At 35.7% G+C, this 11,479-nt stretch overlaps 1 protein-coding gene and 1 long non-coding RNA gene across 4 annotated transcripts in view; one reads left to right on the top strand and one right to left on the bottom strand.

Moving 5' to 3' along the window:
• LOC137082542 (uncharacterized) overlaps positions 1–11,479 on the bottom strand; it is a 36,906-nt gene that overhangs the window by 7,157 nt on the left and 18,270 nt on the right. Inside the window, exons 5-6 of the long non-coding RNA XR_010906359.1 lie at positions 5,348–5,404; positions 1–30 (exon numbers count right to left, since the gene is read on the bottom strand). The exon at positions 1–30 is cut by the window's left edge and continues 536 nt beyond it. This is a non-coding gene — a long non-coding RNA (uncharacterized lncRNA). The remainder of the gene's footprint in view (positions 31–5,347; positions 5,405–11,479) is intronic.
• LOC137082536 (raftlin-like) overlaps positions 4,594–11,479 on the top strand; it is a 176,352-nt gene continuing 169,466 nt past the window's right edge. For all 3 annotated transcript variants that reach the window (XM_067447778.1, XM_067447779.1, XM_067447777.1), the window contains exon 1: positions 4,594–5,046. The gene's annotated coding sequence lies outside the window, so the exon portion shown is untranslated. The remainder of the gene's footprint in view (positions 5,047–11,479) is intronic.

The following is an 11,479-nucleotide window of genomic DNA, read 5'->3' as shown; positions in this document are numbered from 1 at the left end:
ATTGCTCCAGAGCCCGTCCTCTTAAAACTCCTACAAGAGAAACAAAAGAGAAACTAAGATCAGCTTGAATACTGTCACAATTAAGATCTATGCATTTATGCTTAAAGCAAGAACAAATATCTGACATCGGGGTCAGAAAAATAAACTTTCCCTTTAAAATATATTTTTTTCTGTTCTGACCCAACTGGTAGATATTTGTTCTTTTTTAAGCTTAAACGCACTTCATTTTGATCAATTTCTTAATAAATATGTACTTTTGCTTAATATATCCCTTTCATGCATAGAGGTCATACAGTGGACTGCTTTTAAAAAGCTTTGTCTTGTAAGTGCATTAGTTTTGATGGCAGGGCCGGTGCTAGCCATTTGGGTGCCCTAAGCACAAATGCTTGGCGGTGCCCCCCCCCCCCCCCCCAAATAACCCCACCACCCTATCCTCCCCTCCCCAAACAAACACCCACCCACCAAAGAAATAACTCCCATTCAGAATTTCTTATTTAGGTTCTCTTTACTTCCAAAATAACTGCTGCAAATGAATAATTGAAACTGAACAATGTAAACACAGAAAGTTAAAAGTGCAAAAAAAAACTTTTGTGTAAATAGAATAAGTCTATGAATTTTATAAAGTATGAATTTTAAAGTGCACGTTTTAAACTGCTAATAACCATGCATAACTGCACAGTACAAATTACTCAACAGAGGGACTACATCTCTATAAAGAGTCCATTCTGCTATTCTATAGAACTATATTAAACATTTTCACTACCATCAGTTGTCAGAGGCCCTACAGAGGCACACGTCTACATTTCCTAGCTGCAAAATCAGCTATCAGGTCATCATATGACAGTTTCTGAACCACGTCCCCATTGATAACCACAAGACAAAATATTCAGGGATTCTACTGAAAACCAGAGGGAGTCTGGCACAGAGATTCACCTTTTTCTCGACTAATTTGGTCTAGGCCTATGTTTTGAAGTACTTTGTCTGGTTGTAATTGGTTGCAATCACTATGGCACATCCAGTTAGAATGCAATAAGGACTCTGATGTTTCTTCTGTAACATTTATTCTCCACCATAAGTCGGGGCAAGTTTGTGGTTCTGAAAATATACATACAAATTGGTAAATAACAATATACAAAAGGATGCCAATAGCAGTACACATAAATGATGTGTAATTATGATAACAATGGACAAATAACAGTACAAAGTACTAAACTGTTACACAAGAAATGAAATCCGCACTTACTAGCCTATAAATTGTCATGTAGGCTTATTTTATCATCATGTAAGAATCCTGTTCTGAGCGGGGCTCGAACTCCCGGCCGTAACGTCATTAGCGCCATTCCGGCTGCCTTTATGTAAACAACACAACGGTGCATTTACGGCATACACATTTAGCTCGCGAATGTACAACAAAGAATATAGCACTCATGGTAAATATATGTAAACATGTCTTATAATAATTATAGTACAGAGGAATACTCGTTCTCCATTAGAATTGTCTATGCACGATTGCGATAGATAAGGATCTATGCTACTACTTTCAGTTCGCGGTAAACTATGATTTTAAACAATCATAGTACATTATTATGTACACATGACAGTCCTTCATAACAGCCTATATTACTTTTGTATTGCATTTTTATATTAACATGCTTTTAGAAATATTTTATGTGTTATTTATACTAGTAGGCTAGCCTATTGTGATGATTTTTTCACGACCCAGATTTTTTTGTGCCCCCCCAAGCACTTGGTGCCCTACGCGCAGTGCGTGATGTGCGTGTGCGGAGCGCCGGCCCTGTTTGATGGCGTAGTTGCACGTCAACCCTTTAAAGTGGACCCTAGTGCATCATCCTATACATTGGCTTGTAATGCATTACTCTACTCCTTAAATAAAAAGTAATCTGATTACATTATGCAAGTTACTTGTAATGCATTACTTTACTCCTTAAATAAAAAGTAATCTGATTACATTATTTAAGTTACTTGTAATGCATTACTTTACTCCTTAAATCAAAAAGTAATCTGATTACATTATGCAAGTTACTTGTAATGCATTACTTTACTCCTTAAATCAAAAGGTAATCTGATTACATTATGCAAGTTACTTGTAATGCATTACTTTACTCCTTAAATCAAAAAGTAATCTGATTACATTATGCAAGTTACTTGTAATGCATTACTTTACTCCTTAAATCAAAAGGTAATCTGATTACATTATGCAAGTTACTTGTAATGCATTACTCTACTCCTTAAATAAAAAGTAATCTGATTACATTATGCAAGTTACTTGTAATGCATTACTTTACTCCTTAAATAAAAAGTAATCTGATTACATTATTTAAGTTACTTGTAATGCATTACTTTACTCCTTAAATCAAAAAGTAATCTGATTACATTATGCAAGTTACTTGTAATGCATTACTTTACTCCTTAAATCAAAAGGTAATCTGATTACATTATGCAAGTTACTTGTAATGCATTACTTTACTCCTTAAATCAAAAAGTAATCTGATTACATTATGCAAGTTACTTGTAATGCATTACTTTACTCCTTAAATCAAAAGGTAATCTGATTACATTATGCAAGTTACTTGTAATGCATCACTTTACTCCTTAAATCAAAAAGTAATCTGATTACATTATGCAAGTTACTTGTAATGCATTACTTTACTCCTTAAATATAAAAAGTAATCTGATTACATTATGTAAGTTACTTGTAATGCATCACTTTACTGCTTAAATCATAAAGTAATCTGATTACATTATGTAAATTACTTGTAATGCATTACTTTACTCCTTAAATAAAAAGTAATCTGATTACATTATGTAAGTTACTTGTAATGCATTACTTTACTGCTTAAATCATAAAGTAATCTGATTACATTATGTAAGTTACTTGTAATGCATTACTTTACTGCTTAAATCATAAAGTAATCTGATTACATTATGTAAATTACTTGTAATGCATTACTTTACTCCTTAAATAAAAAGTAATCTGATTACATTATGCAAGTTACTTGTAATGCATTACTTTACTCCTTAAATCAAAAAGTAATCTGATTACATAATGCAAGTTACTTGTAATGCATTACTCATAACATCAAAAAGTAATCTGATTACATGATGCAAGTTACTTGTAATGCATTACTTTACTCCTTAAATCAAAAAGTAATCTGATTACATTATGTAAGTTACTTGTAATGCATTACTCATAACATCAAAAAGTAATCTGATTACATTATGCAAGTTACTTGTAATGCATTACTTTACTCCTTAAATCAAAAAGCAATCTGATTACATAATGCAAGTTACTTGTAATGCATTACTCATAACATCAAAAAGTAATCTGATTACATTATGCAAGTTACTTGTAATGCATTACTTTACTCCTTAAATCAAAAAGAAATCTGATTACATTATGTAAGTTACTTGTAATGCATTACTTTACTCGTAATATCTAAAAAGTAATCTGATTACAATATGTAAGTTACTTGTAATGCATTACTTTACTCGTAATATCTAAAAAGTAATCTGATTACATTATGTAAGTTACTTGTAATGCATTACTTTACTCTTTAAATCAAAAAGTAATCTGATTACATTATGTAAGTTATTTTTAATGCATTACTTTACTCGTAATATCTAAAAAGTAATCTGATTACAATATGTAAGTTATTTTTAATGCATTACTTTATTCATAATATCTAAAAAGTAATCTGATTACAGTATGTAAGTTACTTGTAATGCGTTACTCTTACTGGTACACTTGAGGGATTGTTTCAACATATTCTGAGTTGGGTTTCCACCGAGAGGTTGTACAGATCTCTGATGGAATCACATCCTTAAATTGATAAGCAAAGTTCAACTTGAATGAAGTTCAATGGCATTCGCAATATTTACCGTTTATATTTTTTACATTTTCATTCGATTTTGTGTTATAAATGTGTTAATTGGTTTGTTAAATACACACAATATTGCTGTATTATTACTGTGTTATGTTTAATACAGTATCTCTTCAGATAAAACCATAAACGCATACTGTCCACTAAAGTCAACATCTGAAAATCTCTTTGAATATGAAAGTTGAAGTGTAAAAAGAGCAATAAAAACACATAGGACAAAATCTTGACTGAGGTTTTCATAATTCATGCAATGAAAGATATATATGTGTGCGTGTGTGTGCGTGTTGTTTTCTTTTTTGAGGAAGGTCCTGTGATTATCTGCTGTTATAAAGAAGTTTTTTAAATACAAAATCTCTCCTTTTGATTTTCACAGCATTTGGACGCTGAGAACCTCTAAACTAATTTGCTCTCCATTTAATCTCATTGCGGTCTTGGAGAAACATTAGAGATATTAGAGCTGAATTTTCCCTCAGTGTTTTGGTTATTTTCATGCTCTTTCAATCCTCAGGCACGCTGCATTCTCACCAGTCTTTCTTTTTATTTCAGTGTAATTTCCAAAAGAACTGCTCCCCCACTCTTTTTATCCGTCTCCCCTCCTCTCTCTCTCTCTCTCTCTCTCTCTCTCTCTCTCTCTCTCTCTCTCTCTCTCTCTCGTTCACAGCACCTCCTCCTTCTCAGTTGGATTCTTCAGTTGGTGGGCAGGAACTGTGTCGGTTGCTGAAGAAGCCCCACGCGAGAGAGAGAAAGAGATAGAGAGAAGGAGAGAGAGCGAGAGAGAGAGAGAGAGAGAGAGAGAGAGAGAGAGAGGGAGTGAACTGTGTCTGGGTCAGCTCGGTCTGTCATCTCTCAGACAGTCAGAGCGAGCGAGAGAGAGAGAGAGAGAGACGCAGGCAGCAGGATAGAGGAGGTATGTCAGAGGATGTGGTTTCCCTGAGCTTGCAGAACATTGCACAGACATACTTTGAGCATGACCTAACGGCAGCACGCAAAGTGAGTCTTCTGCGCTCCGCTAGCTGCCTGCCGCAGGACTGATCCGCTCGGCTTCTCATTATTATTGTGCTGTCGCATCCAGCGGGATTCGTATCCGGACGGAGGATCGCTGACTCAAACTTGCAGCGTCCGCGTGTCGACACCTTCACAACAGGTAAGCATCCGTCTCCACCGATTCACTCACTTCTGCGTGTTAAAGGCGCTCGGTAGGAGCTCCGAGAGGCATGCTGTCTGTCTAGGAGAGAAGTGAACACTACAACAGCGCCGCTGATAAAGAATCAATCATGGCAAGCCACAAGCCACAAGTTTGCCACTGTGTGAGGATGTGCAACAGTGAACGTCTTTATCCATGAACACACACACACACACACACACACACGCTGCTCATCTCACAGATCAATGCTTTAGTTTGAATCACATGTGCAAAGTGTGATACTGACTGACTGCATACTTACCTTCAGTGCTTGACCAGTGGCTTCTTTCTTTAACATGAGCTCCTTCTGCACGTTTGTCTGAAAGCATAGGATTTCATTAAATTCATTGGGTGTAAAAAAAAAAAAAAACTTTCTGTATTTTTCTCTACACATTTATAAATCAAGATGCATGGCTTAATGATAAACTGATCAACATTAATTAATATGCTTTAAGCAAGAACAAATATCTTCCAGTGCGAATTCACGTTTTCGCTTTGAATTCAGTTTATTTTTTCAGACCCCACTGGCTTATATTTGTTCTTGTTTTAAGCATAACCTCACTTCATTTAGTCAATTTCTCATTTATCCACACTTAAAAACTTTATTTTTGCTTCTCAAGTAAACACATCTTGATTTAAGAGATATATCGAACTGGAAACACGACAAAAAATACACCGATGTAAACGAGATATCTGATGTTTAAAGTCAGCATTAAAAATGAAAATGTCATGTTATTGATCTTTCTGTGAACAAATACATTTTTACCCAGTAATTTAAATCAAACTCAACGCATGTCGAACGTCTCCAATCATTTACTTTGCTTAAACCCCGCCCCCTTTCGCTATCTCACGTTCAGGTCCGCCTCCATCCAATCGACACTGATGCAAGTCCCAATCCCGTTTTTTTTGTTTTCCACTAATTCACTTGGATATACAGATATAAATCTGTAAACGCTACTTACGTTACATCGCGACTTTAATTCCAGCGGTTATGCGAAACGCGGTTTTGGACCAATGAGATTTCACTGTAGACGGGGCTTTCTTTCGCAATGGCGGAAAAATAAAAATCTAGCGTCCAAAAACATTTCCCGTCGCTCGTTAAATGTTAACTCATTATTGACAGAAATATAACGTAAAAATAGACTTTTTGAACTTTGAGGTGAATGTCATGTTTTAAGCTTTTATAAAGTATTTGCACAAAAAACAATGTTAGAATGGTTATTTTAAAAAGAAGGCTGGAAATGAAAGTGCAAAATGTATTAAAAATATTATCATATTTTACACATTTAGATAATTTTTCAGTATTATTTCTATAATATTATAGCATTAATATATTGAATTATTCCTATATTTAAAAAAAAATTATATGTAAGTAAAAAGTAATTATATGTATTGTATTTTTATATTTATATGTATATTTCAGTTTTATTTAAGTACTCTAGCTTACACTTATTTTCAGCTAATTACCAAAGGCAACATTTCAAATTTTCACCTAAAATTTATATTTTATTTTATGTATTTTTCCAGAGGTAAAATAAATGCATTCATAAAGGCATAATTCTTTACAATAAAACAAAAATATATACGTCGATAAAACAGCCTTACAACCTATCATGTCTTATATTTTGTGCCTAGACTGTAAAAAATATGGACATAGTGTCCGTGATGTCACCCATAGGATTCTGAAGAGCCGTTCTGAAGCGTAAAGTAGAGGCGAGCTGGGCGTCGCCATCTTGTGAGCGAGTCATCGCGTGTCACTCCCGGATAACAGAAGATGGGCAAAAAGGCGGGATGTGGGCGGAGCTTAGGTGACACAATGACTATAGACGGCGGATAAATGGCTATCCACCTGTAACCACGCCCTTAATTATGCAGAACTTTAAGGCTTTATATAACGTAAACGAATGAGTTATAAAAAAAATTACTCCCCTCACAGTTGTCATGAAGGTCAAAATTAGCCGTATAGAACAAAAGCGCAATTTGTACACATTGCTGTAAACATGTTTTTTTCTGCTGTAAAGTTGGGCATTTTAACATGAGGCTCAATGACATTCTGCTCCTTCTGGAGCCGCTCTAGTGGCCAGTCGAGGAATTGCAGTTTACATTTTTGGCTTCAAGAGAGATCGCGGGAGGTTGCCGCTTGATTTTATGGTAACTTTATTTTAATTACTGAAAACCACTTTTAATAGATTTAAAGGGACAGTTCACCATAAAATGAAAATTCTGTCATCATTTACTCATCCTCATGTTGTTCCAAACGTGTATGAGTTTCTTCCTTCTGCTGAACACAAAAGAAGATACTAGGAAGAATGTTTGTAACAAAGCAGATAGAGCAACCATTCACTACCGTAGTATTTTTTCCCCTACTATAGAGACAGAGCGACACGCGTCATAATCTGAAAGCCACGCCCACCGGGGGGGGAAACAAACCAACGCTCTCCTTTGACTTTCTATTGCGGGAAGCGCCTCCTTGTTATTTCTGACTTATAACAAAAAAAACTAACAATATCTAAAAGCTGATATGTGACAAGGTGTACAGAAAACAAGCTAAAAAACCCAGAACCAAAAACCCAGAAGTGTTAATAAACCGCTGACCCAAAAAACGAGCGTTTAAAGACATAAGTGCATACATGCAATAGAGACAGAGCGGGACATGTTATATTACACTGAGAACTACGCCCACTGGAGGGGAAAGTAGTCAGCGACAGGAAATAGAATATATAAAACTGACATTTGGATATTGGACACAATGTTTACTGCACACTTAGACATAATGAGACATACTGAGTGTCAGGATCCCAAAACTGACCTGCATTCTTCCTGCTGTATCCACTTTTATCTCCTTAAATGCTCGTTTTTTTGAGTCGACAGCTTATAAAAACGTAGCTATGTGTTTTTTTTAGCTTGTTTGCTGCACACAGTCACATATCACATCACATATATCGTTTAGACATTGTTCTGTTTTTTGTAATAAGTCCAAAATATCAAGGAGGCAGCGTCACGCAATACAAAGTCAATGGAGAGCGTTGTGTGGGCGCGTGGGCCGATGTGGGCGTGGCCTAAACGATGTGGGCGTGGCCTAAATACGCTCTGACTCTATGGTAGTGAATGGCTGCTTGGTTACAAACATTCTTCCAAGTTGTTGTTGTTGTTGTTGTTGTTGTTTTTTTTGCAATAACAACTGTTTTTTAAACATTGTCGCATTACATTGCATGTGGCATCATTTTTTTCAATAATAAAATAGCTCTTGTATACATTTCTTTGCGTACTCATGAATAAACAAGTCAAGAAATCAGTGCCAAAACTCAAGACGAGTGCATTGCATCATCGTGCCATACTGCACATTCCTATACCAATAGAAAATCTGCACACTGTACACAGTATGCATGCTAAATACTGAAAGAGTGTGATTAGTATGTCAGTATGCTAATGCACTGGTGCCAGTAGGCGGCCCGGCTGTCGCTCATGTTGCCAGAACTCTCCTGTAAATGAACGTCTTACGGACGCAAACCGCTGTCAGTGTGAACGCCCTTTAAGAGAGGAATGTAAGAAAAGAGAAGCGAGCAGGCGAACTGGCATTAAAGGGTTAGTTCACCCAAAAATTAAATTGATGTCATTAATGTCACGTGTTTGGATCGCGTGTCAAACTGCTGAAATCACGTGACATTGGCGATCCGAATCATGAATCGATTCGCTGATTCATAACCGTTTGAATCTTTATTTGAGGATTGAACACAAACTCAGAGGAGAAGACAATGCTGAATAAAGTCGTAGTTTTTGTTATTTTTGGACCCAAATGTATTTTGGATGCTTCAAGAGACTCTAATTAACCCACTGATGTCTCATATGGACTACTGTGATGATGTTTTTATTCCCTTTCTGGACATGGACAGTATAGTGTGCATACACTTGCATACGCTCTCGGACTAAATATAAAATATCTTAAACTGTGTGTGAAGATGAACGGAGGTCTTACGGGTGTGGAGCGACATTAGGGGGAGGAGTTAATGACAGACATTTCATTTTTGGGTGAACTAACCGTTTAAGTAGACACCTTACTGTAGTACTTTTACTTTTTTTAATGTAAGAAAAGAGAAGCGAGCAGGCGAACTGGCATTAATCAGTTCCAGACGGCGGTTCAGACACACAGAGCTGCTGTTGTCCCGGAGGAATCTGGAGCATCGCATCACGGGCTCAGACTCCACGCGTACTGGAAAAAAATGCTTTTCTTACTTAGTGTTTTTCTCCTGAAACATCTAATCATTCTTAAAACAAGAAGTATTAACTAGACAAGCAAAAGTAATCGTCTTGTTTTGGGAAAAATAACTCAACATTACATATAGTGCACCTTTAAAATTAACTGATTTGTATACAAACGCTTACACTACACTTTTTTTAAAATATTAATTAAGTTATATGAAATATAAACATTTAAATAGTGGCTGTCATAAAAACGTTATTGCATTAAATATTGAGTTTGGACTCATTACTATTTGTAATGTTTTTGAAAGAAGTTTCTTCTGCTCCTCAAGCCTGCATTTATTTGATCAAAAATACAGATTTTTTTTTTTATATTGTGATATATTATTACAATTTAAAATATTTGGTTTCCAATGTTTTCTACTTTAAATGCTGATTTATTTCTGTGCTCAGAGCTGAATGTTCAGGATGGTTCCTCCAGTCCTCAGTGATCATGATCCTTCAGAAATCATTCTCAGATGAGGATTCATTACGAGTGTTGGAGACAGTTCTTTTTTTTCATAACCTGTGATACTTTTTTATAATATATATTTTATAATACTTTTGTAACAACAATATACACTAGGCTACTGGTCAGTATTTTCTCTTTTTTTAAATAAATCAATAATTTTATTCAGCAAGGATGTGTTAAATTGATAAAAAAAAATGATAGTAAAGGAGATTTATAATATTTGAAAATATGTTTTTATTTTGAATAAATGCAGTTCTTTTGAGCCTTTTATTCCTCAGATATATTAATCATCAGCTCTGTGTCCAACACTCCTAATGAATCCTCATCTGAGAATGATTTCTGAAGGATCATGATCACTGAAGACTGGGGGAACCATCCTGAACATTCAGCTTTATCACAGAAATAAATCAGCATTTAAAGGAGAATACATTGAAAACCAAATATTGTAAATTGTAATAATATATCACAATATTACATGTTTTCTGTATTTTTGATCAAATAAATGCAGGCTTGATGAGCAGAAGAAACTTCTTTCAAAAGAGTCCAAACGTTTGGCCTGTAGTGTATTTAACGAAATGCTCCTCTAGAGGTAATTTTTCTAGCTGACTAACGAGTTTATGGACACTGGATGTGGTTTTTCTGAGGTAAATGTGACGTTACTGTTTTACTGTCGTCGGTTGAAACACTGATTGAGCGATAACGTGACAAGGATTTCGGTATGTTGTACTCCATCTTTTAACACACTTGATGCGCGTTCATGTTTGTTTTGCGCTGTGACTGGTATTAAAGAGGAAGAGATGATCGGTTCATGTGCCGCTTCTCTTGAGCTGAGCAATCTCACACCACAGCGCCAAAACGTTATTTATGTTTTCATCTTAAAATTTGTAAAATCTGAGGCTGTTTCATATCAATAGTAACAGCACAAATATTATTGTGATTTATTGGATGGGAGACGCTGCAATGTCCCGTTCACTCATCATCTGATAAACAGGATATACTTATTGATACTTGGAATTTAAAGCTACACTGTGTAACTTTTTTAGTTTATTCTTAGCTAAAAACACTTAGTTCTTTCAAAAATATGTGCTCATTAATGTATATTTACTTCTTTCAAGTAATAAAGTATTCTCGTAAGTTTATAATATGCCATTGAAAATACATACGGGTGAGGGGTTCGAATGCCGGTCGCCATGTTGCTCCTCCATCTTGAAAGTACAGTAGCCAAAGAGGGACATACCCGTAAATTCAAGCTTCGCCTTTCGCGTTTTAACACTCGATGGCACCGTGTCGAATGTGAAGAGAGGGATTGCCATGTTAATCTTGGACTAAATCGGCCACCGTAGGAGTTAAAACGAAATCAGAATTGAGAGGAACAGAAACTAATATTCACTGGATGGTCATATACACTGTCAGAAAAAAAGGTACATGGCTGTCACTGGGGCGGTACCCTACGGTACAAAACTGAAAAGGTACTAATATGTACCTTAAAGGTACTACTATGTACCTTTAAAGTACTAATACACTCTCTTAAAGTACTGATATGTACCATTTATGGGTGAAAGGTACAAAGATGTACCTTTTCACTTTTGTACCTTAGGGTACCGCCCCAGTGACAGCCGTGTACCTTTTTTTCTGAGAGTGTACATTTTCACCGCTAGATGGGGGAAAATATCACACACTGTA

Source organism: Pseudorasbora parva, chromosome 7, assembly GCF_024679245.1.
Source record: "Pseudorasbora parva isolate DD20220531a chromosome 7, ASM2467924v1, whole genome shotgun sequence".
Classification (NCBI taxonomy): domain Eukaryota; kingdom Metazoa; phylum Chordata; class Actinopteri; order Cypriniformes; family Gobionidae; genus Pseudorasbora; species Pseudorasbora parva.
The sequence above is the reverse complement of the archived record's forward strand: the minus strand, read 5'-3'. Positions and strand labels throughout refer to the sequence as shown.